Here is a 27,504-nt window from a genome sequence, read left to right as displayed (position 1 = left end):
AACCACTCCTCTGCCTGAAATCAGTGAAATCTCACAGATAGATTGAGTGACTGGACCTTTCGCTGAATTTACTTCCAAATTCCGAAGAGCCACATTCAAATGCCGTGTTACTGGCAATCATTACAAACACATTCCAATTACGTCCTCAGTCGGTAGCAGCTTGATGATTGCATGTTCACTCAGGATTCTCTTAATCCATTTTTCTTTGTTTTTCTTTGTTTGTTGACCATATTCCTGTTATGGAATATTATGTGGTGTTTATATCCTGTTGACTACAACAATTTTTGGCTTAATTTGTGTTTTTGTCTATTGGGTTTTTGTTTAGTTTTATTCTACAGAAAAAGTGCTTAGCAATGGCGTGTGTCCAAAAGCTTACATCAACTCATTCAGGATTGGTTACTCTATTCCAAACTCGCGGATTCAAATTTTGAAGTTTGATGTCTGTATTGAAAGTAACCGAGTCTGCAGTTTGGTTTTCAGCCCCGACATAGGTATTCCACGTAGTGGAATTTGATGATTTCCAGCACGCAACTCGAGGGTCAGCTGTTCTCGACAGGCGCTTCGGAACAGCATCGGGCCCGGGCTGTTGGCCTGTCGCAGGTTGGCGAGCCGTTCTGCCTGTTCGTGGCTCCCCCCACCCCGCCCCCCAACGTGACCCTGGTGCTGCATTCGTTGCACGTTTGTTTCCGGTCCAGGGCGCTTCAGGGCGAGCTCCGATACGTCCGCGGCCAGCCGGCGAGCTTTGAAGTCGCGCCTGTCAGACCTAGTCGGCGAGATGCGCCCTCTGCCAGTGACAGCGCGACATGGAGTGCGTTTATCGGCGCGCTCATCCGTGACTGCAGCTTTTGAAAAAAATTACTCTTCGGCGTGGCTAAATACCACCTGGCTTACAAAACATTCAATTTTGTTTTCTGTACCATCACGGCAGTGATTTAAATCACGGAACTGGAAAGCTCGGTAACCACGGACAAACAATAATTATTGGTTTAAAAAAAAAAATGATTTTGCATCACGTACGCCACTGTAGTTTACACTGCATGTCACGGAGAAAAACTGAATGACTCCTTGGAAGGAATTAGAATTCTACGCGCTGTCTATACATTTAACATTTGTCATCATCTGATTTTGGCTTGTCTGTGTGTTTGGGTATTATTCTTTCTTGGTCCAATTATAATGTTTCCTCTATGACACACAGTGCAAATTAGCAATGACTATAGACCTGAAAAATTCGTGGATTCATTCGGTGATATGCTAGAATTCAAACACGTATACCTCTTAGATAATTTTGCTATTGGCTTACTGTTCATCTGGACGAATCTCAACCAGTTATAAACCCTCAACCAAAGAAGGATCGAATCACAGACAAACCAGCTGGGACGACTTACAAGTCGGCAGCCAATGAACTTGCGTTATTTTCCCGAGTGTACAGGGGGTATGTGCAGTCTATCCTGAAGGCCATCTAAACCGCGAATTTTTCAGGTCTCTAGCAATGACTTATGCCCAGAATCGTGACTTAAATCAACTTCCCGATTAAAAAAATAATTAAAATGACGTACATAATTATTATTCCTGCGAATTTATAAATCTGTCGAAAAAATAAACCTTTGTAATCGTTGCTGGCAAGCAATATTTAGAGTAAGTGTATTTTCAGTCACGAACCATTTCTAAATATTTGCTTTCACCTCTAAGATGTTGTGAGTAAAACAGTTTGTGAACACGGTCTCTGCAGCGATTTAATTACTTTTATAAACGTACGTACACACGCGATAAGATGACTAGTAAATATTTTAATGGAAATGTAACAGCCTCACAAACAACGCACTTCAGAAACAGTTTTTACCTTATATTTTCCAATGCCGGCATCAGCTAGACACCTCGGTCGCTAGACGAGTATCAGACTGCAGGTATGGCATTGCACTTTTATCCTTCCGTTTTAGGGACCTGATGTGAAAGTTAGTGTTACACACGCTGATGCTTGAATTGGTAATTTGTAGGGGCAGGCAATTTTCGCGAATAAATCTGAACGCCTATTAGATTGAAACAAGGTATACCCGCACCAGAGGTTTCTTCCTTGTAATTGGTGGCCCGTCTGCGAGAGAAGTCGTTTCTTTTTTTGACCGAGCCACTCAGGATGCGTTTGCTTCCGCACTGAAATACTGTGATTGGTGTTGTAACAATCGACATGCGCCTGAAAGAAATTCACCCAAACAGCGAAACACAGGCGATGCTACAGTGTTTTAACTTATAACTAATCTCGGATCCTTTTCGCGAAATCTGCATGGCCCTAGTAATTTGTTATCAAAATGAGAACGTGTCTTAAATGTGAAATGACGGAGCTACCCTGGGGACCGAACACCCTTATGGCTCAGATACAATGCAGGGCTTTGTTGGCTCAGAAACAGGCCGCTCCCAATAGGCCGTGTTTCATGCTAACATTTATAATTAGACGAACCTCACATGCTGTGGTTTGCAGTATCTACAAACAAACACACATTGTATACCTATAATTTTTTTTTCGAAAAATAAAAATCATTTGCATTTATTTGCTTAGCCATCAGTAAAATTAAAAATAAACCTGCACGACCATTGAAAACCACTAAATTGACAGAAAATAAACCACATTTAATATTTATTTTAATTAGAAACGTTTTCTAATAAAATTACTAACTTAACTAGTTTAGTACCTCCCTTACTACCAAATTAATAGTAGTTCCAATTTTAAGAATGACGTAGGTAAGTAAAATAAATTATGTATGAGAGACCAATATTGTACAATTTTGTTGAGAAAAATAAATCTCTGATACAGAACGAAAAAAAAACAACATATTAATAAAACGTACCTGTAACGTTCTGTTTGACTGAATAATGCAGATAATTGTTGTTCAAAGTAGCCATATGAAACAGAAACAAACAACTGACAACAGTGTTTGCCAGAGCAGCCGGTAGAAACACACCGCAGCGCACAGCAGCGGAGTGACAAATGACCGAAGCAGGAGTGAGGAATATTTCACATCCAAGTCCACGCGGGTGGTTGTGCGAAGAGCGGCGTGGGAGGAGGGGAAGGGGAAAGGTCGCAAAGGCACGGGGAGAGGGGGGGGGGGGTGGGGTGGAAAGACGACCTCTCGTTTTTTATCTGCTTGAATAAGAGCTTGGGGAAAAAAAAATACATATAATTTAAGGAGCATCTGGCGCGAGAGAGAGACGGAGAGAACTGCGATGTTCCACCGCTGCCAAATGACGCCGTGCTTCGCGGAGAGGGGGGGGAATTGGCGGGAAAGGGGGGGGAGACAGCATTGTCCTCTGATTATTCTACCGTCTGGTGGACGAAACTTTTAATTAACTTAATGATATCTGCTGAGTGGGCGCAAGGACGAGGAAAGTGACTCAGGGACCGATGGAGAATGGAAAAATGAAAAAAAAAAAATGGACCCATTTACTTAAAAACAGTGTGTGTGTGTGTGTGTGTGTGTGTGTGTGTGTGTGTGTGTGCGCGTGCAGTAAGTCAAGCGGATTAAATACGTGCGCGGGTTGGGTGGAAATAGTTATTATTATTTCAAATATGTCTACGTCGGGAGTTCCAACTCTGGGCGGAAACAAAGAAGATACGGGGATTGAGAACTTACAGGAGGGGCAGAGGGTCGGTTATAAACACAGGGGCCACACGCCAGAGCTATCATCTGTTCGGAACGTGCTCAGAAGGCATAAGCAGGGAACCAGCGGGAATGTTTAGATACTGGGACAGAAGAAAACCAAGGAAAGCAAAGTTTTTAAAAAATATATCGTTACGAGTGGGGAAAATGGGTGTGTGAGGATAGCCCAATTAATTTTTAATATAGTTTTATTTGCTACTAATATTTACATTACTAATTAAATCACCACATTTAATATCTATTCACAGATAAATCGCACTCAAAAACATCTGCCAAGTCCAAAAACGTTTACACTCCTCACTGGAGCCTGGCTTGACAGTGGTTCGCCCCTTACCGGGCGCATGACCACACACACAGTCTCGTGCCACTCGGTCACACACGCACGCTCCCGTCGCTCCGTGCCTGCGCCGGTCGTAAAAGGAGTCTTTCGTCCTTCTCGCCGAACTCGAACATCACTCAGCTCGGAACTCCCACGGAGGCCGGCGTCGCTGCTTTTGTACCTTTGCCACACTTTCTGGAACCGACTGGAGTGGTTGTGTCGGTTGCATCATCCCCGGCCAACCCGACGCTCGAAGCATCCAGAAAAACGGCGCTTATTCACGCCACTCCACGCGGAATTCCCACGTCACCAAGGGATAGATAACAGTTCCAAGGTAGAAGGACGCGGGGGCAGGGGGAGAGCTGTTATAGCCGACCATTTGTTGGTAGAGGTTTTAGATGTTTGGTTGTTTGCGTACAATTTGGAATGTAACTTGGTTTTGGTGCACTATAAGTATGTTGGGATTGTTTCCCCTTCGCGAGCTTAGTGAATCATGAGCTTGTTAGTGCAAATTGTGCCCAAAAAAAATTCTGTACCCTAGTTTTTGACTATTGTGGCCATATTTGTAGTAACTAAAATACTGAGCTCTTGTTTCCTTTTATTACCTGGCTGAAATATGTACTGCATGAACTGTAAAAGTATTGTATGATTATTTTTTTCTTCTGATTTAATAATGTTACACAGTTATATGTGCATTATATATGTTTTTTGAATGTCTATAGTAATGTTTAGAATGCAAGAAAAGGTGAAAAAACATTATATCGTAATATAATAATATCTAGTGTTTTTTTTTTGTATTCTGCCATACAACACTTTCATTACACTGGTTAAGATTTTTTTTTGGTGAATTTTTCAGTCGTGTTTAATTATGTCTCTACTGAGCAATCACATTAGCCTTTAAATGTGGATTAGGATAGTTGATTGCTTGCAGCGAGTGTCGTGCTCGAATGGGATGGGCCTAATGTGTTCATAGACCATTGTAACTAATACGATACGTGATACTCGGTTTCGTGATTTATTCAGCTACCTACTACCGGGTCATAGTCATGGACTGAAGTCTCTTGATGAGAAAACGCAAGTGCATTCGTAATTTGGTCCTAAGTCCTTACTTAAAGATATAGATATTTCAGTATTTTTTTTTTGTTCCTGGAATTTGTTGTTTTGCCACAAATATGTTCAATAGATGTTCACTTAGTGAAATGCCGTGGTTGTAAAAAGGCGCGCAAGTGTAAATAATTACGAATGCTGGCGCGCGTTTTTATACAGATTATATTACAATAAGTGAATATATGTTGAAAAAATTTGTGGCGGAACAAAAAATGCAAGGGAGGTAGTCTACAAGTTAAAATTTAGAAAAAGTAAAAAAAAAAAACAACTTAATAACGAAAAAAAATGGAAATATGCCACGTCCGTTTTAACCATTTTTATGCATAATATTTTATCAATTAAATGTGAAAATATGCGTTTTTTTAAAGGATAAGTACATTAAGAGATTTACAAAGACCTTATCTAAATATTAGTGTTGAAATAAATGCAACGTACCAAAGACAGACTTACAGAGTATCGTTGATTCAATTTTGGATTAATTTAAGTTAACAAATATTTTGAATGTTTTTTTCTACAACGAAGTAGTTTTTTTACAGCGTATAAAACTTAGGATGACTATCCGTAAATGTTTATTTCAACTTATGCCGAAGTAGGTAAGACCCGCAATGGACTTGTTGCTATTTACAATTAAACACGTGACTAATATGCGATGTCCAAGACGAAATTCCTTCCAAGCCCTGCTCGCGTCTATCGCACATTCACTTGTTTGTAAATTCCCCTCTCCATCCCAAATTCTGCAGAACATTTCTTCACAAATTCCCTTCACGTTTAATTTTTTTTTTTTTAATTTTTATTTTGAAGCTTGTTAAGAAACGCTTCCGATTGCTTCGCCGCCAGGCCGAGCGCGAAAACGCGATAAAACAACATCGTTAACTTGTTTAAAGTGTTCTCGTCTCGTCCGCCAGCAGGGAGGGTCGCTTCTGCCCGACAGCTAGCCGGCGAACCACGCCCCGGGAAGCGGGGTAGGTCAATAGAAATTATACTTTAACTGCGGCAAAGGGCGGGGAGGGGAACAGGCGGGGGAGGAAATCGAGAAACACGATATCTCCTGCGCAATTACCAGATAGGGGAAGGTTGGCAAAAGGGGATGGGGTGAGTAGGGGGAGCGAGCGAGTTAGAGGACAGGATAAAAAAAAATTGTGGAGTTGGGTGAAGGAGGGGGGAGGAGGGTTGGTTGGCTCTCGGTTGGTCTCGACGGAGGGTGGAGCGGGGGGTGTGAGCTGGCGCGGGACGGAGCAGGGGTAATTAAAAGTGTAGCCGGGGAATGACGTCACAGAAAGCAGCGCTAATGAGTGCCGCGCGCGCGTGTGTGTGAGCGCTGGTGGTGGAACGAACATTAGCGAACGTTTATATGCTGGCTGCGACAGGGTTTATACGCTGGCGAGGGGCGGGATTCGGGTAGGTGGGGAGGGGGTACAACGAACTACCCCTGACTACTCACCCCTCCTTCTCCCCTTCCCCCCGTCCTCTCTGCCGGGGAAATAGACCGCCGGGAGATAATACTCAGCAATTCATCGCGCCTTCCCCACCAAGACAGCAACAGTTCCATCCACCGGAATACTCTCCACCTCATTAACACTGGGAAATTTTTTTTTCCCTCGTCCGGCAATTTCCTCGCCTGCTAAGGTTTGCGGACGAAGCCATGGCCATAACACAGGTGCTAATGGCACCGGCAGGATTTCTTTTTGCAAAGAACGGATGGGTTGGAGCGGGGAAGGAAAGGGGGTGGGGGGAGGAAGGGGGAAACTTTCTGCTCAGCATTAGCTTGGACGACGCGACGAGAACATCTACCATCGCTAACGTGTAATCAGCAGAATGGCGACATGCTGTTCCTGCTTTTTGAACCACATTAAGGGATTTCAATACCAGCCATTTCGGATTTCAGTAGAGATTTAACATTCTGTTACATTACAATATATGGTTGGACATGACACTTATTGCTACCCAAGTTAAGGTGGTCGCCATTTTAATACACTTATTATTTTCCGACTTCAGCCATCAAAGAAGTGAATATATATATATTTTATTTCAGCTTTGAAACATAGCAAATAAATAAATAATTATCTCTCATTGGTCGAAATCAGAAATTATGAAGAATATTAGATCTGTGACCATTTAAATATATCTTAGGAGCTGTTACTCATGCAATTTCAAGCCAAAAAATATAATACAAAATATTTTAAAATAAAACTATAAGAGGGACCATTTTGGCTTACCTCATCTGCTATATTTGATATTTGCTTACTTTTGCAGATTACATGTGTTCACGAATCGATATTTCGGAAATGGGACAGTAGTGGTTACATTTTTTTTGCATTACCCAACGGCGGTCACACAGAGAATAAACCTATAGTGATTCCCAACTGCAGTCTGCAGAAAATTTTTGATTTAAGCGACAGTTGGAGCTTGAAGTGAAATTTAAAGTTGGAACAGAGCGTGCAGACACCGCACGATACATACAGGGTGGGCAACGAAGGCAGGTGATCGGTCAGCGACTAGCACCGTTCAAACCCTCGTGTCGCGATGAAGCATGTGGCCTAGGAGCTCAGCACTGCTGTGTGGTTGAGAGCCACGCGGCCCCAAGCAAGGGCGTAACAACAGGGGGGGGGGGGGTGGCAAGGGTATTTTGCTCTGAAACCTTGAAGTGGGGGCAAATGGGGGCAAAGAAAGTGCTGTGTAATTAATTTTTAGATAATAAAACTGCTTAAATAGCACCATTTTCCACCTTGAAATACAAATTTTCCCGGGGGAGGACCCCCGGACCCCCCGCTTCAATAGGGGGGATCGATGATTCTTTATAAAAAAGTATATTTCCCCCTCCCTTTGGAAATTTAGTTGCTGCGCTCCTGGCCCCAAGTCCAGTTGTTCGAATTTGCTCGGTGAATGGAGTTAATCGCCGGTGAAGGTGAAGTAGCTTGTCTAGCGAGAGTACCAGTTATGGACAAGCGTCTGTGGGGCGCCTCGGCTCAGGAGAGGGTCTGTATGGTGAGGAAGAGTCGAGCTTTCAAGCCCGATGGCTCTGCTTCGCCTGAAGGTAGGTCTCGTCACTCTCGTCAGGCGGGTGCTTCCTCGGACAACTCTGGAAGTGACTGAAGTGGACACGAGGAGTAGGATGCAGGCGGCAAGAAAGGCAAGGGGAAAGCCCTGGGCCCAAGGAAAAGCCCCTAAAGTGTAAGTACGATGATGGACGGCTACCCGCCGATGAACCAGAGACAGACTCGGAAACCAGAGACAGCCTGAAGTACCGCAAGAACAGGCAACTGTGGTGGCCAAGCCCACGCAGCCTGAGTCAGATCGCCCTGACCACAAACGAGTTGTTCCGGGAACTGACCGGCATTATCAAGAACAAGGAGATGGTCGAGCCCGTGTGACAGTGCTGGAGATAGGCCAGAGAGTTCAGACCCTCAGGAGGATAATACGCTGGATGGTCCATATACCAACATATTCCTTGCCGGTCGTCTTGAAGGCAGGAGTGTCAGGCTGTAGCGAGAGCACCTTTTAAGCAGCGACTATCATATGCAGAGGAGCTCAAGAAATGAACATGAAGCCAACGAAGCCTGTTCAAGACCTATGACTGTGCGCTTTTTATTGTAATTTTCTCCAAAATATTATTTTGTTTCGAATTTTTTGGATAGTAATTACGGAATTTCATTACGTCTGCTGTGGATTCATCATGCAAGATGACAGAAAGTTTTAGAAAAAAAAATAGGTTGTTGTGACACCATAAACCATAATGGTGGAATCAAGATGGTGTTCGGGGTCAAAGCAATCCAAGATGGCGGCCACGACATCACAAATCAAAGATGGTGGCCGACACCTCAGTACCTCAAACTTGAATTTGCTCCCGAACCCACTATTACTTACTCCTTTTAGTTTATATAAAAATACAAATGTAAACAATTTCATTTTTTTATCTCTATATGGTTTTGCTACTGCAGAAATCAGTTATTTTGAAAATACTATATATATATATTTATATACAGAGCTGAGTTCATCTGATGTTTTGCTATGAAATCTAACCTGTCAACGAAATGTAGCACAGCTAGTATGTCAAAAGGTAAGTTAGGAAGTTTTATTCTAATCACCTTGTACGTAAGAAAATAGGGATATCTTTAATATAGAACGTAATACTTATAATGCTATTTACATTCAAAGGAATGATTTCTTTTACTAGGTTAGCAACAAAATAGTGACGTATCACATCTATATAAATAAATAACACACACATATATATATATAATGATTATTAATTTATGCTAGCCAATGGAAAAAAAATGTTCATTGTAATTTAAATAGAAGTAAAACAACACCATTGCCACTAAACTGAATACAACATTGTTGTATGCAGCAAACATCTTAGTTCTCGAGGTTGTGCCACGGCGAAGTGGTACCTACGTCTCTCTCTCTGCCTGCCAGCCTCGGCAGCCAATATAGTTTATTGGACAATGGCTGCGTGTGCCTGTATTCCTCATTGTAGTAGTTACTTCAACACTTCACCAACTACTGTATGGGGTGCGTGTTATCGGGGTATGAACGGGAAGCCTAAGATGTACATCAAGTCCTGTCCCTGCCCGAACACGCCCGAATATTCACCTTCGGCCAACCTCGGGTTTATTTATATATATATTTATATTTCTCTGTTTATTTTAATGTAGCTATACTAACCTAACTAACCGTCCATAGTGTTTTAAAGTGTTTTAATGTAGCTAACCTAACCGACCACTTTTAATATTTGAATTCATTTTTCCTGCGCAAAAATAAAACAAATCCCGAGGTTGGCCGAAGGTGAATATGCGGGCGTGTTCGGGCACGGACAGAATTTGATGGACAACTTAGGATTCTCGGTATGAACACGTCGCCGGGCGCACGTCGATGTTAGCCCTGACAACGAAGGGGCCAGCAGTGACGGGGTGGGGAGCAGATGTTACGTCAGAAGGCGCACCGCTGCCCGCTAGAGAGCGCAGAGTTGCGCACCAGGCAGATCTCCGTCCCCCCTCCCTCGTAGTGTCCACAGGTGAAACACGAGGTGCGGATACCTTCGCAGAGCTGCGGGATCCTGTTGGGGCCGGGAACTAATTAACGATGGCTTTAGACCCCGTTCGTGTACTCTGAGCACAACTCCAACATCAGCTTACTGCTGGCCGGTACAACTGTCCATATCTGGCGTGAACAATGGCCCGTGAGTTCGTGGTACAAGTGGAACTCTCAACACACACGCGCACCAGTGTGGAAGTGCGGCCTTCAGGCGTAGGTAGATCTACAAGCTTGCATTTCTTCTGGAACATCTCGTATATTCGTCAATATTAAAAAAAGAAGAAGATCGGTTTAACATTTTCTCATATTCCATGCAGCGAAAATATTTTGAATGCTTTTTTTTTTTAACTTAATACATCCAGCATTGAATGTCTTAACGAATTTCATAATTAGTAGAGACCTGCAAAATTCGCGGATTCATTCGGTGATAGGCCAGAATTCAAACACATATACCTTTTAGATAATTTTGCTATTGGCTTACTGTTCATCTGGACGAATCTCAACCAGTTATAAACCCTCAATCCAAGAAGGATCGAATCACAGACAAACCAGCTGAGACGACTTACAAGTCGGCAGTCAATGAACTTGCGTTATTTGCCCGAGTGTACAGGGGTATGTGCAGTCTATCCTGAAGGCTATCGAAACCGCGAATTTTGCAGGTCTCTAATAATTAGTAAGGTAGCCATGCAGTTATTTTTGATCTTCAAACACTATTTGTCATCACTTGCACTAACACATAGTTGTATAAATTTTTTTGGACGAAGGTTTAAGGTAATGTTAAGAAAGTTATTAATAAATTCCGATGAATTTGATACTAAAAAAGTTTAATTTTTAAAAATTTCAACCCATGTTTTTAACGGTAATATATCGTTTCATCAAAAATTGTTCCACCCAAAGGTTTTAGATAAAGTTTAGGCATTTTACAATAAATTATGATAGGAATGAAAGAAAATGTATTAAAAAAGTAACATTTTGTTTTTCTACTCATGTTATTTATGTCCACCCCTTGCAGTTATAGTTGGTCGTATAAAAATTATTTAGACAAAAGTTGTAGTTATTAATTTAAGGTATTATAATAAAACAACGGATTTAACAGTGTAGATGGAACATAATTTTTTTTAATTCCCCCCTTTATTTTTTCAACCCCCTGTAACAATGGTTTGTCTTATCAAGAATTGTTTCAGACAATAGTTTTAGGTAAAAATTATAAGATTTACAAACAATTTGAACGGAATTTATAGTGTAGCTACTAATTATTTATGAATATTTTTTTTAATACAACCCTTATTTTTTAAACCCCTTGAAGCACTGGTTCTTCTAATAAAAATTTGTTTTAGCAAAAGTTTTAGATACAAATTATAATATCAATACATGATTTGTATCTACAAATTCGATGCTATACCTACGAACATAGTTACGATTTTTTTTTGTCCGCCAAACATTGTTTTTTTCCCCAACCCATTGCAGCTATGATTGGTCGTATCAAAAACTTATTCAGGCAAAAGATTTTGGCATTACTCCTACAAGTTATAAAACGTTCAAACGGATGTGATATTTTCCATATTACGAGAGTTAGTTTTTTTTTTTTTACCTTCTCCACTCCAACACACACACACAAAATCTTCAGTAAGCGAGAAAGAGTGATTAAGTTTCTCTGTGTAAATAAAAATAGCTTAACTTTATCACAAACCACTTTTCTCACAAGCAAGTAACCAGTAATTGTGCTCGCCCAAAGTTTAACTCCTATATTACTCGAACGAGTTCCGTATCATCGAGTGTATTCATAAGCAAGTACTGAGTTTACCTCGAGCACTGAATATAAATAATGCTTATAGAAGTCACCAAGCCATGGGGACTTTTAATTGAATTTTAGAACGCGATTAGGGCTGCCAGACACAGGGTGGTTTTTGTAATTGCCTCGTCAGTCCGGTGGTGCCGTTGTGCGGTGAGAAGCGAAAGTAACCGTCCATTAATAATTTCGTTTTCCTTTTGGTCTTAGACATGACGTCTGCTGGTTTCATGAATGGGCTTGGAGAGAATAGACAGTTGGATCAAGCTGCCCGCTTCATCCTTGGGATATCTGAGGTATTACTGGCTTTGGATTCGGTGCGTTCCATTTTGCGCTTTATTTCACGCTTACGACGGGATCACACCAATCACTAATGTTGCTTGAGCTCCCGTTACTTTGGCTGAGCTTGTTTTTATCCTGACATGGATTCAATAGAACTCAACAAGATACTGGGCAGTGAAAAATTCGAGGGCTGAACAACTTTTACAAATTTCATCATAAAATAAAACAAACGAAACTTTATATACAGAAATCCAACTAAGTATTAAATGAAAGCAGTTAATTACATTAAGTTATCGTTTTACTTTTAATTATTTCGCTTCTACTGATAAAGAGCTTAAGTTTAACATGCACAGATCTTGTGGCAGAAAGTTTCGTTTCATGTAATTCGAAAGAAAAAAAAAGACAACACAGTCCGATATCAACACAACGTTATAATTAACTTTCTCACAATAAATTATGATTTTCAATAAAATGATGTAAATGCCTTCCTGACCGGAAATTTGTTTTCTCGTAAGCTTCCTAATTTTTACATTTTTGTTAAGTATTGGACGTTATAGGCAGGCACAATAAAGATATGTATTTTGTATAACTTGCCTTCGTATTCATTAAAATCAAATCAACACTGTGAATGGTAAAACTTTTAATGATTGATTATATTCTTCAATGCTGGATGAACTTCACGAAAAATCTTGATCGCCAGAACATGTTTTCATTTCTTTCGCGAAGAAAATCAAACAAACACCAATGTATGTAAAAATTTTAGGATTTTCACAACACCGTTTTTCAATAGTTTATTGAGTACCTATGAATATATGATGTGTTTGGTAGGAAGAATCTTTCGGTTTTGTGACGATAACCAGGTAATTTGTACTTTATAAAATGGTTTAATTTTGTTGTCTTGATCTGTTGAATGTGTTTTATAGATTTGTATTCCCAAAATATAGCAACATTAATAATGTAATACAGTGTAATGAATGCGCAACAATAATAATCATAGATTTTTAAAGCTTAATTTATTAATCAATTAAAAATATTTTCGCTATTTTATAAAAAAAATAATCGTAACCTTGTTGAATATTTTTGTAGACGGACTGAGAATTGTTTGACGTTTATTTCTGACGCTGCAACTTTATTTTGCTTGCGTGCAGGTTGACAAATATGTTGTAACTGCAAGTTTGTAAAGTAAATAATCATATTATTTAACCTTTTTTCTTCCTCGGGCATGACATTATTTATTTTAATTATGATAATTGTCATTTCGATTGAGATATTTGTCAATTTATTTTACTAGCTATTTAAAAAAAATGATACGGGGCCACCATGCTCTTTAGAGTGAAAATTTCACTAAAAAGGAATACTTTTCATATATTTATCACGTCCGGAATAATTTTTAAGTATTCTACGTTAAATTTCATGTCCGAGTTCCATATTATAAGTTTGGTGTAATACCTGGTAATTCCCCATGGCTGTTCCTCACTGTCCTGTTGCCACTGGGCTCATCCAACCTGGGCTCATCCAACCTGCGCTCATCCAACCTGGGCTCATCCAACCTGGGCTCATCCAACCTGGGCTCATCCAACCTGGGCTCATCCAACCTGGGCTCATCCAACCTGGGCTCATCCAACCTGTCACTACACTCCTCAGTTGTCTTCCACCTCGTGAATATTGACTGTTTGGTTTGTCCCGCGAGGAATATGGTGACCGATCTTCCTCACTCATTTTATTAGCATTGTTAAATCACTAACCTATCAGAAACACTACAAACTTCTCTTTTTCGTGTTTACGTTGTAATTATTTTACTGAAATATTTTTTTCTGTAATAACTGCACTGTGGCATGACTAAACTGTGACATGAATATACAAGGTGACACGACCCCACTCTTAAATAAAATAGATCTTTGGCTTAATGATCGCGGTGTGTGCGAAATAACAGTCGAGTTTGATCAAGTGAAAAATCCTTGAAATTTTACTGATCATTCAGCTGAGCCATTTTCTTACCGAGTTTAAAGTAATTCCCAGCTATTTACTTTGAAAAAAAAAATCGTTGTTGCAAGAATCTGTGTCCAATATATTTAGCTTACGGCAAACCAAAATTAACTTTTAAACATAATTTTTGTTATGATAATACCTCGCAATTGTATGTAGTGGCTTACGAAAAAATAAAATAAACTTTAAGGAAAGACGATACATATATATAACTTTTTATTCGAATTTAGATTTAATAAAATACCTTCTTACATTCACTTAGATATCTTTACTTTATTAATGAGAAATCGATTTGTTTTACTTCCCAATCATTTTTAATATTAATAAAAAAAATTGGTTGTCTGTAAAGTCGGTTTACGGACGGTAGTTTCACGTGACGTCATTAAAAACATTGATGAAATGATTGCATACTTTTATGAATAAAATTGAATAATTTTTATTGAATTATCACTATTTTGTATGAATACAAAGAAGGAGTGAAATGAAATCTACAATTTAATTGAAAAATTTACTTTTATTTGCACTCATTAATTCAAATATGTTTATTACTTTAACGAATAGATTATTTTAACTACAACTTTTATACATGTTTGCTATTTAACTTATTCAAATCTGTGTTATTCTGTTAAGGATATGACGATGATAGGAAAAGTAGGAAACGAATGGGAGTGTTTCAAGTTTAATGTGCCTCGAAAAAATTAAAAATCGATGGTTGTTCCAATCGAGTGGAAGAGAGATAGATGCGGCGCAAGAGTACAATGAGCGTAACGGGACACATCGCAACGGGACATTGTGCGTAACGGGACACTTTTTCGTGCGTGCAACCGGCGTTAATCGATTTATTAGACGCTGTCACGTCAATAAATCTTTCTCAGCCAAAACGATCTTCTACAAAAAATTTTTTCGTTGTTACAACTGTCTGAAACAAGTTGCAACTCCACAAGGCACTGGACATACGTGATGATGATAACAACCCTCCGGGCCAACTCACAGCCACTCCTGGACCGCGCGGCTGTGCCTGGGACAGCGTGTGCCGTGTTTGTAAACAAACGGGCTGCTCCTCACGAAAAACGCGGACTGCTCTCCTTGCTGCGACCGTCAAAGGAATACGGTTTCTTCCGAGGCAGCGTCAAGTAATATTTTTTTTTATCACAACGTTACGAGGAGGGATGCTGCAAAGAGACCCCGCGTACCCGCAAAACTTCTCTCCCTACAGCACCAGACAGTGCTTTACACTTAAGCACGTCTGAAGTTAAAAATTTGCGTACTTCCCCCACTTCCCACCCAGAAAAAAAATTCCCTTTCTACGAACGCACTCCTCTCCGTTTTCTAGAATTTAACTTGAGTTTCTTCGCACGGGGGTTCTTCTCGTTTTTCTCCCCATTCTTCATGAACACTCGCACTAGAAGACTTCTTCAGTCGCGTCCACAGAAGGCAGAGAACATATACACGTAGGTAAAAAAAAAAAAGGGGGAAAATTTATTTTTATGGGGCTTCTTCCACCCCCCCTTTTTCCTCATTTCTACCTCCCCTCCCCACTTGTTGCGGGTATTTTTCATTCTGCCTTGCCAGTGAATACCGTCGCCTGGCACCGCGGATGTGCTGCGAGTTGGAGGGAAAAAAAGGAGGGAGGGGGGAAGCCAAACCACCCCCCCCCCTCCGGCCCCCGGCCGAGCACTCATCCGGCTCCGCCGTTATCAACCCCCTGCGAAATATTCTGCATACTTGCCGCGAAATTAAGTTTTAATGAAGGCGAAGTTGTGTTGATGTTCGCGTGGAGGGTTTGTGGGGAAGGGAGGGGGGAGGAGGAGGACTGTGCCCGGGCTCTTCAGGACTGGAGATCGCAAACCCAATTTCGCTGTTTACGACACAGAGAGAAAGAGAGAGAGGAGAGACACAAAGATAGGAAGAGGGAGGGAAGGAGGGAGAAGGAAAAAAACACCACGGCTCGAGCTGGCTAATTTATGTTAAACGGCCGCCGCTGAATATTCATGCGCTGTTTGAAAAACAATAGGAGCGCGTCCCGCCGCGCGGCGCTGGTTGAAGAAGTCGCCGCGAGTCGAGGCGAGCGCTGGCGCCACTGCGTCACGGCGCAAGAGCACAGCCAGCCCTGCGCCTGCGCGGAACGGGCGAGAGAAAGAGAACAATCCAGCGACACACCTGACATTGAGTTTCATCGTGAATATCATCAAAAAAAAATCCCTCTTCGCAATCCAACTTCAACTTATGTAATATTCGTCTATTTGTCGACACACCGTCAAAAATGTTCTCCAGGGATCTTCGTAAATTTACTGGTACAAAGTTCACTTACTTTGAAAATGAATCTACAAGACTCATACAAATACACACTTTATTTCTTCCACACTTGCGTTTACCCTTCTTATATAGTAAAATACAATTCGGGAGCTGATAGTCAGGATGATTTCTACGAAGGTACAGTTATCTGAAATGACGAACACCTCTTCGTTTATTTGGGACAAATTCTTCGGCGAAGAGTCCGTAAAATTACTCGCTGCGGGGGGTTCCGGGTTCGCACCTTCTGAACTCGTCACGGAGTATTCAAACGCCAGTGAACGTGATGTTTAGGCGTCCGGCGTCAGAACGGCCAGACAACTCGTCCCGCGCCAGAAGAGAGGCTGCGGGCGGAGAATCAGAGGAAGAGCCTGCACTCGGGCCGGAAGCGGAGGAAGTGTCTCTCCCCTCGCGCGGGAAGGAAAGCCGCATCGTCGCTTCCGGTGCCCGCGCGCGGACGACGACGGCGGAGTGCGGGCGGGTGTTGTTATCTCCGACCGGCCTGAGTGCGAAGCTGTGTCGCGAGAAGGTCAGAGGTGGCCGATAGCGGCCCTTCCGAGCGGGTCAGCGCGGTCTCTCGCGCGGGGGGAGGGGGGGGGGGGGAGGGAGGGAGGGAGGGAAATAAACTCCTGGAGAACGAATATAAATGGTATTGCTTCTTCCAGGGGAAGAGCTCCTGAAACGTCAACGTACAATTCCGCCTGAAATGGCCGGCCCCAGCACTCGGCTTTCTTATCTCTTATTGTTCAAGCAACGGGAAAAGGAAGGAGACTTTACGAAACATTTGGCCCGCGATAAAAAAAAAAAGTGTCCAGGCAACGAGTAGACACGCGAACATTCACTTTTGTTTGAAAAAACCAGGATTTCCAAGACAAAATGGCGAATATTCTCAAGTTTGTTTTCGACTGAAACTAAAAACACGTTCCACGAGATGTCGGTCATCGACTTGATAACTATGCTCGACCCCTCGACGCAGAGAGAAACAGAGATAGAACCTGTCACCTTGAACGTGGATAGAGGTGATTTTGCAACAGGCGCACCAGCGACAGTCGCCCTTAAGCGTAGTGGCCGCCAACCCCGAGGCCATGGATCCTCCCGGATCATGGTGGGCTCCGACCTTCTGGGTCAGCCACCTCGGCGGTCACTTTTTTTTATACGAGATGAGGACTGGGCTCGAGCTATCGATTATAGTCACATGAGTGCGACGCCTTACATAGGGTTTATCACCTGCGCAAGAAACGGAAAAATGCAAAAAAAAAAAAAAACCGCAAAATTTAAATAGGTAATGCTTAAAAATAAACATTCATAAATTACTTAAGACCAAAGAAATGCAACGAAAAAATAGGCAACCATTCAATTCTTGCGTTTTGGGTTGCGTTTCCGCCTTCTATATTTATGAAGTGTTCATAAAACCTTTAGAAACAGACGTAAAGTTGTTTAGAAGGCTACAATTTACTTTTCAGCACACACAACACATTTTGACTTATTAAAAAATCACACAGTGAATGCAAATTAATTTTTTTTAAATAAAATATAGTATATATATATTTCAATTTTTTTTAGTAAAAAAAACTTATTTACGAAGTTCTCCCCAATAAAGAAAACAATTCCAAAGTTTTACAGTTTCAAATGATATCCGGAGTGTTTTATAAACTGTCGTAACTTGCGAATCTTACAAACCCAGCCTGAGACTCCTTCCACACCGGGCCAATGGAAGCGCGCCACACACTGGTCACGTGCCTCCACACCTCGCGGTCAGTGCGTTGAGGCGACTGACTTGTCTTGTTCCAGCCGCTTCCTGTCCTGTCGCTGCTTCTAGAGTGATGGCGGAGTCACGTGTTTTAGAAGTGCGGGATTGCAATCTCCGACACGACGGCAAAGGAACATTCCAGCCAAGTTGTTATTAGTATTCAAGATGAACAACCGTAACGAAAATTGCAACGTTCTATACTCCAAGATGGCGGACGTAACGAACAGTGCAACGGTGGCGTCATACACGTCCGAGAAGGCGGGCGTAACGAAAAGTGCAGCATTAATTGAGCGGGGCGCTCAATTTCAAGATGGTGGATCCAAAAGGGCTGCCGGGTCAAAGGTCAAGGTCATAAAATATGGCCGCCGTGACGTCAGATAGGTCGGTCATTGACCCGGCTCCAGATCCACAACCAGAAGCCAGCGCTTGGAGTCCCCAAACTACACTACTAACAGATTCGTTTTATTATTTAATGCATGTGTTAACTAATGGCGTGAAGGTCTGAAGTAGATGTTAAAAAATAAAAAAATGCCGAATTTTACGAACATATTGTACTTATACTTGTTTATTAATGTCACTTAAAAATCGTGATTCTGTTGATCTAATAAGTAACTATCTAACATTGCAGCATACATTAAACTGGCTACATTCCAAAACATAAATATTTTCCTTTATAAAGTAACATTAAAAAATAGTTTTCACTGAATTCGATGAATAATTAGTGTGTGATGAGACATTCTGAAATACCGATTTACCAGCCGGAATTAGGTCTGAAAGTCAATAGGATGGACAAAATTAAGCACGGAATGAATGGTAATGTTGCAGTAGAAAACAGAAATAATTGGCGCACTGACACTGCTAATCAAATATAGGCTGCAGTTTCAAAATTTATGACTCATGCTTCACTGTAGCCACTGGCTAAGTGGCGCGTAATGCGTGTTAATGTGACTCTCTTCTTCCTACCCCCTGTTTAAAGCGATGCTATGCATAGCCACATTGCCAATTAACTGCTTTAGTGATAGCTGCAGAATAGAGATTTCAAGTTTCAATCACCGAAACAAAATAATTCATAGATAACTTATTTTATATAATCAAATACAAACCAAAGTACGCCAAACTGATATCAAGAATTTTAATGTTGTAACAATTTTATATCGTTTATCATTGAATAATTTGCTTTCGTTAAGGCAGAGATCATAAAAGAGATTTTTGAAAACCATAACATATGAATGTTGAAATTATTATTTCAATATAATAATCATTCCTCAAGATGAATTCAATACAAAACGCCAAAGAATTTACAGGAGAAACTGTGTGTAGCAGCCAGACACATTTTCTTTCAGACATTCCGTTAAATTACATGCTATGCTTTAAACAAGACAATTTTTGAAAATTAAACGACAGAATATTTGTTAATACTTTAAAACAATTCAAACCAAAATGGTGAACTAAGGTTTCTATCTCTCCCCCTTTAAGATGGATTAGGCTTCGTCATCTTGCAATTTCAAATATTTTGATACCGCTTCCAACAAAGCTTCCGTGCTATTTTTTTTTTAAAGATTGACATGGCGTTGGACTTAGCTTTGGCTTCTTGTTGAAGTCAACTCTTGTGAACTGGTGGGATCATCATGGAAGTTGTAGTCACCCGCGTGGAAAAAATAAGTTATTTCCTGCCTGTAATTAAATATGTAGTTGCAACAAGGTATACAAAGTCTGAGAGATACGATTTATGCCTTAACATGTCAAAAATTGTAATAAATTAGAAATATATAAAAAATTAAAAATCTAAGCTGTCAAGGTATTATCTATCTAAACGTTTCTGGGTAAACGTACTTTTAGCATAATTATGTCACACAAATGACAACAGTAATGTGATATATATATTTTAAAAACATATTTGTTGGTGTTTTACGTCACACGGTTGAGCACGGAGGCTTAAAAATTGACTTCCGAAGTTATACTGGGCTCCGAACCACTGGAATGTCATCGCAGTGCCCATTAATTAGAGTCTTTTAAACCTCCCATTGAGCCGAACAAAATTTAACTAACTTTTAAATACTTCTACAACAGCTAAATAACAGAGAAAAAATTTCACTACGGACGGTTAACAGTGCAAATCGCAGAGCGACTGCATATGTACACACGAAACGCAGTGGCTAAGTGAATTTGTATCCCGACAAAATGTACTGGAAAAAACAGGTGAACAGAAACCAAGGCGGTTAACTGGTAAAGAGAAACATGGCCGTTGCCTCAAACAAGATTAAAATGTACATTTAATTTAATTTATACTGGAACTATTCATAATATAAACAGAAAACTTAGAAACAACAAAAATATTTCTTTAAATAACCACAATCGTTATGAAAGTAAAAGTTTGCAAAACAATTATAGGTATAGAAGACAAAAAATATAGGAGGCGGTAACATAACGCCTCATCATGCCGAGATTTTGTGATCGAACACACGACCCTCGCTTCATCAGCGTGACGTCTTAAGGATCATGAGTAGTATAGATATATTAATTCTGACGCACTTGTAAAATCCTTTGAAATCCAACGAAATTCAATGAAAAATTCCTTATAAATTATCTTAAAAAGGCAATATTTCACCCAAATTTTCCATTTAATTATTTATCAAATAACTACCAAATAAGTTAAAAATTACCAAGTTTCTTCATCAAGTTTCACATTTTTATTAAAAATTTCGTGTTTTTTCTACCCTCCGAACAGTAAAGGAAAAGGTGAAAAAATCAAATTTTTAAAATACGAATGAAAAATTGAACATAGCCAATCAATAAATCTAATTATTTAGTTGTTACAATTTAATCAAAAATCTTTTTCAATAAACTTAAGACTAACGAATTTTCTTGGCTTACGGGTGCTAGCCACGTCAAAGTGATGATATTTCTGATGATTCCGATTGCAACGTTGATCGGAACGTCGGTGATATCTTCGCCTTCAATAACGCGGCTACAACGCATAAGCCAAGCAACTCAGACAATGAACGCGAAAGCTTGCGGTCTTTATTTAAGGCTTCTATAATGAAGTTAAATTTCATATTCATGACGATAGTATTTAAACGTTTAATAACATAACATTGATCCAATTAAAAAAAATTAAACCTTATATATTTCCATACTTCTGATATATATCTTCCTTTTCAGCAGCTATTTTAATAACGAAGTGAATTATATCATTAATAACAAAATTTCGTACAAAAAAGATTATTTTTTTTTTAATAGAATGTTCATATAAAATTTCAAATATTATTTATACTTATATTATTTATTTACTAAACAAAATATTTTTTAGTAACTAAATAATTTATCTAAAAATTTCAATAAATCTAGCGAACATTTTGATGTCTCATCCATGGTGGCAGTAATTTCGTGAATGCGATGGAAGTCAAGAAACGGAAATGTGTAACCACGGTGCTGACATCTGTGGCGGATGGCGCGAACCAAAGCTCACAAAGACAAAGGGGAACTTTAGAGTCTTGACTTTTTAGTGAATTTTAACAAGATGGGCAGTATTTTAATAAAATTCCTTGTCGAAAATCGGGTTTAAAGACGCGGTTAAGTATTTTTTTAGAGACTTTTTCGCTTTTATAGGATCCGTTGCATTATATATTTTAACATTTCGCTCTGCTAATCGAATGATTCAATTATTTAAGTATTCTACTTAAAATTACGTGTTAGATTTCGTGCTTATTTGCAATATGAGAACACATGAATTTGCTGGTTACCAAGGTTATTTTGTTACACATCTCTGGCAAGTACAGAAAGACTCGCACGCTTTTTTTTATTCTAGAGGAAGAAAAATGTTCTGGGCGAAGGATTCATTTTTCGGCCTGTCTGAAGTGGACGGGGATTTGCCTGCTCTTCAAGCGCACATCCTCAGCGTCGGGATGCGCAAGACGTGGTTCTACTTATTTATTTACAATACTTCCTTTTTATTTATTTTTTGTGAGAAAGAGGGGGTGGGGCTGTGGGTAAAGGTTGGAAGGACGTAGGAGAAGGTGAAAGAGGAAACCTCTGGGAGGTCAATAAGGCGAGGCGGATGAATGCAGGCGCCAGGAAAAGGCGAGGAAGAGGTTGAAATAGTTCTTCGGGACGTAACGCCGAACCCTTTTTCCCTTCCCCCTTCGAGGTATCCTCTGCAGCACGGCTTCGCGAAACGTTACAAGATTTTAAAAACCTTCTTCCTCCACCCCTCCCAACACCCGTGGATCCCATCCCCCCCTCCTCCTGACCCGTCGGCGCCGTAAAAGTTGATGGGCGTCGCGAGGACCGGAGTACCGGCCGTCGCAGGAAGTGCAAATATGAGTCGTCTACCCCCCCCTTCCCCAAACCAGGCGTGTCACGTGCGCAGAAGGGGGAGGGGAAGGGGGTAGCACGACGTCGTTCCAGCCACAGAGGGTATGAGAAGGGGGGAGGAGGCGGTAATCCGGACCGCGACACCAACACCTCCACGGACCACGGGCGAAATGGCTCTCTGAAATATCACTCTCGGGAGAAATGGCGGGACAGGAAAAAAAAAAAAAAAAAAAAAAGCAGTCCTCGCAACTGGGCCACCCGTGGTCGCAATGGATTCGCATCGTGCCTTCGCAAAAGTCGGTAGACGTCCTCGTCTTAAGGTGGGTTTACGATTGAAAATTAAGAATTAAGAATTAAGACTTAGTCGTGTGCTTTACCATATGACTCTATGTAAACTAGTGGAATGGTTTATGATTGCCGTGTGTGAATTTTGACGGGTCGTGTGCGAACCATATGATGACTTAAGACTAAACAGAAATGGTTATATTTTATATTTTTGTTAAGACTTAAGGGAAGCGACCAATCACAACAAACCGGAACATTTTCAGCCGGAAGCTTATGTCTTGGTATTGTACTAAGCGAGGCAGTATTTTTGGTTAGAATTCGTATATTTGTAATTTGTAATCATCATCCATTTCGAAAAATAGATATCCCATTTGTCAATAACCTATTTCAAACCTGCTTCTCCATTTCGAACAATGGCCGACCATGTGTTTTGTGCTGTGATTGGTTGGAATTAACGACTTCTATGTCAATCATAAACTGGAAAATGTAGTTTTGACTTAATAGTGTGCCCCATGTTAAGTTATAATTCTTAAGGAAATCAATCGTAAACCCAGCTTTAAGGCTCGGTCTCACTAGCTGAGTTGTCATTTAAGTTTCCTTGTCAGTACCCTTAATTGCTGGGTCACAAATTTCCTCAACAGATATGAACCAACCGTACATTTCCTATCTCTAAACCGTCACGCAAGTGATATAGTCCATGAAACACGCGAGTGACGTTTTACTGCAATTATATACTATTTTTTCATAAGTATGTTTGAGACGAAACATAAAATTCAAGAGAGGCGAGGTGATAAATTTGCAAGAAAAAACTCTAAAATATTACCAACAAGTAAAATGAAACAACCAACTTGGTTAAATCAATGGGGAAATTTGATTTAATATGCCGGAATTTTGCTGATTAAAATTTTTAAGGTGTCTCACACACCAAAATTAAGGATTGCAATTTCTAAGCAAGAAGAACATAACGATAAGATTCAATTTAAATTGAAGTACATTCAGTTATGGTCAGTTTTGCTAACCATGCTTGTGAAATTCCTTACTTTTTCTTTTATAAGTATCTAATAATTTAATGCTCAGTGTAGGAATGACATGGTTTTGTCTAAACAAATATTGATACTAAACGACGTTTGAGTATCTACAGCCAATCATATTAAGGGACTGTTTATTCACCCGGGGAAAAAATGTTTGTCCGCCGAAACTCATTTCTTCTTTCGAGAGAAGTTACTTAATGGCGCATTAAAACTTTTCTGAGTTCCCTTTTTTTAAGTTGCAGTTCCTTCGTTTTAGTTCATTAATAGGACTGCTTGTTAGGATGTCAGTTCATCGGCATTTCCTTTCCCTTCACTCCTGAGTTTCTGCCGCTTTCTAACAATTAAATGTTCGCGTTTTGTGTTTTTGTCATTGGATCTCTTGGGACGAAGTTGAGTGAAGTCACTCACAAAATATGATGCGTCAGTAGTAAATAATGTACTAAAATTAATGTGTGTTTCTTCGAACAAACTGCTTTTATTCCCAAGAACGTAGAGGTTTTTCTTTTTCAATACGAATTAAGTATCAATTTTTTATATAACTTTTGATTGGATTATAAAGTTACTGTTTTATCTAAAATTTGTTTCGTATCATCATCAACGTTAAAATAAGTTCTTTAAATGATTCACGCAAAAGGGGAAATTTTCTATTTGTGCCTGATGATGGGAACAGTTGCCAGTTCCCGAAACGTCGCGACCGTTTTGTCACAGGTAACCTATTGGGTTTCGTCGGTGTTGTCGACGTTGTGTTGTCCGTAATAAAAGTTTATTTTCATCGTTGTTTTCGTATTCTTGCTGCGTTGGCCAGGTTTGTTGTCTGTATGCATTTACTGTTCTTGTTGACACTGTCGCTGTTAGACCGCTGTGTTCGTCTGTGCTGATAATTTTTCATGATGGAATTCCTTCCACGTAATTCTTGTGCTTCCTGGTATTTTAAGTTTGAATGCATTCATCTATGCTGTCGAAATTGTGTTGTCCATAATAACAGTTTAGATTCATCCTTGGGTCCATCTGTTCGACATCAAATGATTTAGGCTTGTTCTCTGAAAAATAGTGTTCTCATTATTATTTATTATTTTGCATTCTTGAATATTTTCCATGACAAAAAGGGCAAAACTACCACGGCGTATGTCCAAAAAATTGCACTAAATCAACGTCGAACTTCTATGTACACAAACAAGATGCACGCTATAAATATTTGTCGGTAATTTGAAACAATGAAACACCTACTGAAGGATTAGCGGGGTTTCTGCATTGCAATGGCACTTCATACTCCGAAATTCATTGTTAATCACGGGTGATAATAAAGATTATGAAATTTGACCAAAAAGATTAATACGCTTTCAGTGATGTGAAGTAAATGAGTTTTCATTTATTTGTAGTGACATTTCACTTATTTGAAAAGAAAAATGTAGCGTGGCTAGAAACTGTTGGAGAAAAATTTTTTGTATTATATTCCTGTGTTACAGAGGGATTGAAATAGTTTTAACGTAATTATCTTTCTTTTAAACGTAAAAAGAAAACTAAAAAATAATAGTTGGGATTTTCAAACACTTCCTAGCTGCATCGATTAGGTGAATGTTTTCTTTTATGGCTGCCACCAATATACAATTTTGTTTTTCCTTTGTGGAAAAAAATGCAATTTAGAATTTATTGTCATTATTAGATCTCCAGTTAGATAACAAAATATTTGGATTGTGCATTGGTAATACATTACAGATCTTAACAGAATTGATGTAAAATATTTGACATTTTATTTTCCTAAAAACTCACACGCGCTTGAAATGGAATTGCTTTTTTTAAATTTGGTTTTACAGGCCACGTTAACGGGCTGCTCAATTTTTTCCCTGAATGTAAACAAAAAAAAAAGACGGATGTTAATTGCAAATACCCCAAGGGACCAATTTTTCATTATTCGTAAAAAAAACAAGTGCTATAATTATGTTTCTAATTACCATATGATGTACCTTTAATTAAGTTACGTTTGTTATTGCAGAGCATAAAAAAGTGGAAAAAAGTGATAATTTATGAAAAATATTTGACTTTAATTTACGAAACCCAGTTTCTGAATTTTATTTCTCACTATATTTGATTAAATCATCAATACGATTTGAAGTCAACATTTTTTCTTTGGAACATAAACGGACTATTTTTTTTTCCTGTATGTGTTTTCATTCTCTAACCAACAAATAAACAGTTAGTATCCCAGACGAGTTGTCTTGTGTGTGAGCGCGACACATTCTCCGGAAACATTAGGGGAAAAAAAAAAAGGATTTTACAGGGTGCTATTCCAGAGATGAATTTCCAGAGAATTTTATTAGCAGCCGCGCTGCTAAAGAGGTCAAAGGAGTAAGAAAAGCCCTTTTAAATAGGCCATTCTCGGGGCCGGGGGTGAAGAGTTGTGCAAGCCAGAGAGGGGTGGGAGGGAGGGGTGGCTTTTATGACAGCTATAAACAAGCTCGGATTCCACTTTATGAAATGAAGTAAGGGGTGCAAAGGAGAAGAGAAGTTTAGAGAGAAGAAAAGGGGGTTGAGCGAGGCGGGGTTTAGGCGGATGGAGGGATGGAGGGAGGGAGGGAGGCGGAGACGGGTGTGTGCCAAGGAGAAATGATTCCCATCCTCGGCAGAATACGCGCGGCATATCTTCCTCGTCCTGTCTGCTCCGCCCTGTTCTTCCTCCGGCAGGTCGCACCTCCATGAGTCCGGGGTCGACAAGCCACAGTCTGGGGGCATGCCGCCTGTTGCGAGGGCGACTCATACTTCGTGCTGCGCGAAAGAAAACACTCCTCCAATATGAAATGTATGAAAGGCATTGGTGGTCGTTGACACAGCATTAGGCCACTCCACTGGGTGCGTTGTCAATGTGCTGTGCACTCGTGTCAGTGGGATCCGAGACCGATATTTCACAGTAAATGAACTCGAGGGTGGAATAATCCGCGCGATGGCCAGTGGACGTGGATCCTGATGGTCTCTCACTCGCGCGGCTGAGAGCAGCGCCAGGTCTGGCGGGTCATGTCTTCCCAGCCGGTTCTCTTAACCCTGGCTAGAAGCTTGAGGCCCATGGCGAACCGGAAATTTCGGCACTAGTCTCCAACGGAACCGAGAATTTCCGGTAATTTCGGTACGAGGAAGTATTTTTTTTTTTAATTTTTACCATCGATGCAGCAGTCGGTGATTGAAGTATTAATGGTTTGTTTTTGAACGATAAAACAAGTTATTTTTTGTGACCAAATATTAAAAATATAAACATTTGTGTTACAATTTTTTTTACTGTCAAAAGTATCTTCTAACGTGAACACATCTCTTTATTCTCCGCCTTACTCTCAAAGAAAGAAAAAAAAAACATTTAAACATATAATCCTTTTAACGCACGCAAAATCACAGAATCACTAACTGAAAGTAAAATTTAATCTTATTATAACATTCTAAAAAGAAAAATGTATAGTTATTTAAAGAATACTGGCGCAACAACCAGGACCAGACACCGACTGGCGACAGCGAAGCTCGCAGACTCACTCCCCTCACCCCGCCAGCAAGGATCGCCTCGCCAGAGGAGAGTATCGAAAGAAAGTAACCTCAGCGTGCAATAAAGAAATTTGTTGTCTGTAAAGTCGGTTTACGGACAATAGTTTAACGTGACAACGTCATAACAAAACATTGATGAAATG

Source organism: Bacillus rossius (genome assembly GCF_032445375.1).
Source record: "Bacillus rossius redtenbacheri isolate Brsri chromosome 4 unlocalized genomic scaffold, Brsri_v3 Brsri_v3_scf4_2, whole genome shotgun sequence".
Classification (NCBI taxonomy): Eukaryota; Metazoa; Arthropoda; class Insecta; order Phasmatodea; family Bacillidae; genus Bacillus; species Bacillus rossius.
Note: the sequence above shows the minus strand (reverse complement) of the source record.